Genomic DNA, 3,999 nt, shown 5'->3' with positions numbered 1-3,999 from the left:
GAGAGAAGAGGCTTACGTCTCTCTTACGTCGAGGCGGGGGCAGAGGCAGAGAAGTAGATGCTGAAGACCACAAAGAAGTCTTACATTTCGCATGTGATGTTTGTAAAGTTCCAAGTAAAGTCGTCCCTTGTAAAGTCGTCCGATGCCTTCCATTTCGTTTCGTAAGAGGATAACCAAAGCGAACAGCGCTTCAATACAATCGGCCATTGTTGTTGTTGTCGATGTGAGGGATTTCCGCGGTTTGGATTTTATGAAGCAGGCACGTAAACGGTGACGTGATGACGCAGCAGCGGCAGCTCTGGGCGGTGTGAACAGAGCGGGAGCAGAGAAGGGGAACCGGAGCTGAACCAGAAAAGCTCCCGCTCGGAGCTGGAAAGGGAAAAGGTGTGAAAGCAGCATCTAAGCTATCTCAGTGGGTCTCAAACAAATATGTGTTTACAAATTATGTAAACACATATTTCCAAAGCACTCCTTTATAATTATTTGGATAAATAAAAACAGGTTTGAAATCATTCCAATGTAAACTATAGCAGTGTTTTTCAAAGTGGGGGCCCCGACCCTCCGGGGGGCCGCCAGGGGGCCGCGCAAAAATTTGAGGGAAAGGGGGATTTTTTTTTTTTAAAGTTACTTTTTTATTTTTTTTATATGTTATTAATAACTGCATATCTATCACTCTGTGTCCTTTGATGCCAATCTTTTAATATTTTTTTTTTTATTGTTTTTAAATCTCACGACCTTCAAGCCAATCAGAATCGAGCTGCCGCTACTGAGAGTGAAACTGAGTATCTGCTCAGCTTTTGGAGCAAGTGAGTGTTTCGCTCTGCAGCCGGATGAGAGCACGGATGCAGCAAATATTGTTGTTTAATATAGGAATATAAATATGTTTATTGTTAATATTACTGTTGAATATTATATATAATATTATTAAGGCATAAGTAGCTTTCAAAAATGCAAAAAATATATGTTAATTGTTCATATTACTGTTCAAGATTATATAATATTATAAAGACAGAAATCACTTTAAAAATCCTTTTAAAATATGTTTACTGTTGATATTACTGTTTAATATTGTGTTAATGTTTATAACAGAATCAAGGTAATGAATGACAAACAAAAGATAAATACAAACATTTTTTAGAAGAATAACTGATTATTAATCCATCATAATGTACTCATCATTTAAAAAAGAGGATCATGCTATAGGGGGTTCCCGCCAGAGGATCATGCTATAGGGGGTCCCCGCCAGAGGATCATGCTATAGGGGGTCCCCGCCAGAGGATCATGCTATAGGGGGTCCCCGCCAGAGGATCATGCTATAGGGGGTCCCCGCCAGAGGATCATGCTATAGGGGGTTCCCGCCAGAGGATCATGCTATAGGGGGTCCCCGCCAGAGGATCATGCTATAGGGGGTCCCCGCCAGAGGATCATGCTATAGGGGGTCCCCGCCAGAGGATCATGCTATAGGGGGTCCCCGCCAGAGGATCATACTATAGGGGGTCCCCGCCAGAGGATCATGCTATAGGGGGTCCCCGCCAGAGGATCATGCTATAGGGGGTCCCCGCCAGAGGATCATACTATAGGGGGTCCCCGCCAGAGGATCATGCTATAGGGGTCCTTGGCATGGCAGCGTTTGGGAACCCCTGTACTACAGGACACCAGACATATCGTTTAAAGTTGGACAGATACAAAAATATGCATAAATAAATGTCAACTGGTAAAATAAGATATAAATGAACAACTAAAATAAAATAAGTTTCATTTATTTGTTATTGGCTATGTTCAGATACTTATTTGATTATTAAAATGTAACCCGATCTTTTTCATAGAGTGTTTAGAGTTGTACCCCCCATCAGGTCTCTAGTACCCCCCATCAGGTCTCTAGTACCCCCCATCAGGTCTCTAGTACCCCCCACCAGGTCTCTAGTACCCCCCACCAGGTCTCTAGTACCCCCCATCAGGTCTCTAGTACCTCCCATCAGGTCTCTAGTACCCCCCATCAGGTCTCTAGTACCCCCCATCAGGTCTCTAGTACCCCCCATCAGGTCTCTAGTACCCCCCATCAGGTCTCTAGTACCCCCCATCAGGTCTCTAGTACCCCCCATCAGGTCTCTAGTCAGGTCTCTAGTACCCCCCCATCAGGTCTCTAGTACCCCCCATCAGGTCTCTAGTACCCCCATCAGGTCTCTAGTACCCCCCATCAGGTCTCTAGTACCCCCCATCAGGTCTCTAGTACCCCCCATCAGGTCTCTAGTACCCCCATCAGGTCTCTAGTACCCCCATCAGGTCTCTAGTCATTGGGCGCTCAAAGTGCACCAGATTGAAGCATTTTACTTTAAAAAGCATTTTTAAAGTGATTTCTGTCTTTAGAATATTATATAATATTCAACAGTAATATTAACAATAAACATATTTATATTTATATATATAAACATCAATATTTGCTGCATCCGTGCTCTCATCCGTGCTCTCATCCAGCTGCAGAGCGAAACATTCACCAGCTCTCACTTGCTCCAAAAGCTGAGCAGATGCTCAGTTTCACTCTCAGAAGGCAGCTCGATTCTGATTGGCTTGAAGGTCGTGTGATTTAAAAACAATATATATATATTAATAAATAGAAAATATTAAAAGATTGGCATCAAAGGACACAGATTGATATGCAGTTATTAATTACATCTAAAAATAAATAAAAGGTAACTTTAAAAAAGAAAAAAATTCCCCTTTCCCTCAAACGTTGCGTGACCCCGCTGGCGGCCCCCCGGGGGGTCGGGGCCCCCACTTTGAGAAACACTGCCCTAGAGGATGTGACGTCCACCCCCCAAATCAAACATGTTCATACAATACTGAACACATTTGAAGCCATTTTGACGTATATGACCTATGTCAATACGTTTCTGTTTTTGTAGTTTGTCTTTTGTAGAGATCTTTCATTTATTCTTTATATATAAAATCTCGCCGAGGGCAGCAAATAGTCTAGAGCCGGCCCTGGTGCCAGGCCTCAAGAGCCTTTCCTGTGCTGGCAGACTCATAGCAACAAATTGGCGGGGCACACTTCGCACGCACCAAAAAATTCCAGGCGCTCCGCGCTCACATTATGCTGCACCCACGTGCCTTAGCACCGCTGCTATGACTGCATGCTGGACCTTATATACATTAACTGTGCAGCTTAGAGTAGCTTTTAATTAAAAGTTAAATATATAATGATATATATCAGATATGTTGTTACAACCTCTCACCGCAAACACTACATGTATTTAATCCCTTTACTTACTTCACAGATGTGGATGAATGATGTGAAATATAACCAAGTGTTGAATCAGACTTTAGTTCCACCTGGAGTAAATCCACCAGCTACCCTGCAGTATACAAAGTACTTCAAACTAGCTGCACCTTCACCAGCTCTGAGAACACTTTCATGATCAATCATTATAAAACATATCATATATATTATTCTGAAATGGACCAATCTGCACAACGACTACTTTTACTGTCTTTCACTATATTTAGATGAGAATACTTTTCTACTTTCACTTGAGGAACATTTTGAATGCAGGACTTTTACTGTAACAGAGTATTCCTACACTCTGGTACTTCTACTTTTACTCAAGTACAAGATCTGAGTACTTCTACTTTTACTCAAATACAAGATCGGAGTACTTCTACTTTAACTCAAGTACAAGATCTGAGTACTTCTACTTTCACTCAAGTAGATCTGAGTACTTCTACTTTTACTCAAGTACAAGATCTGAGTACTTCTACTTTAACTCAAGAACAAGATCTGAGTACTTCTACTCAAGTACAAGATCTGAGTACTTCTACTTTTACTCAAGAACAAGATCTGAGTACTTCTACTTTTACTCAAGAACAAGATCTGAGTACTTCTACTTTTACTCAAGTACACGATCTGAGTACTTCTACTTTTACTCAAGTACGAGATCTGAGTACTTCTACTTTTACTCAAGTACACGATCTGAGTACTTCTACTTTTACTCAAGTACAAGA

This window comes from Gymnodraco acuticeps, unplaced genomic scaffold (assembly GCF_902827175.1).
Source record: "Gymnodraco acuticeps unplaced genomic scaffold, fGymAcu1.1, whole genome shotgun sequence".
NCBI classification, from domain to species: Eukaryota; Metazoa; Chordata; class Actinopteri; order Perciformes; family Bathydraconidae; genus Gymnodraco; species Gymnodraco acuticeps.
The sequence above is the reverse complement of the archived record's forward strand: the minus strand, read 5'-3'. Positions refer to the sequence as shown.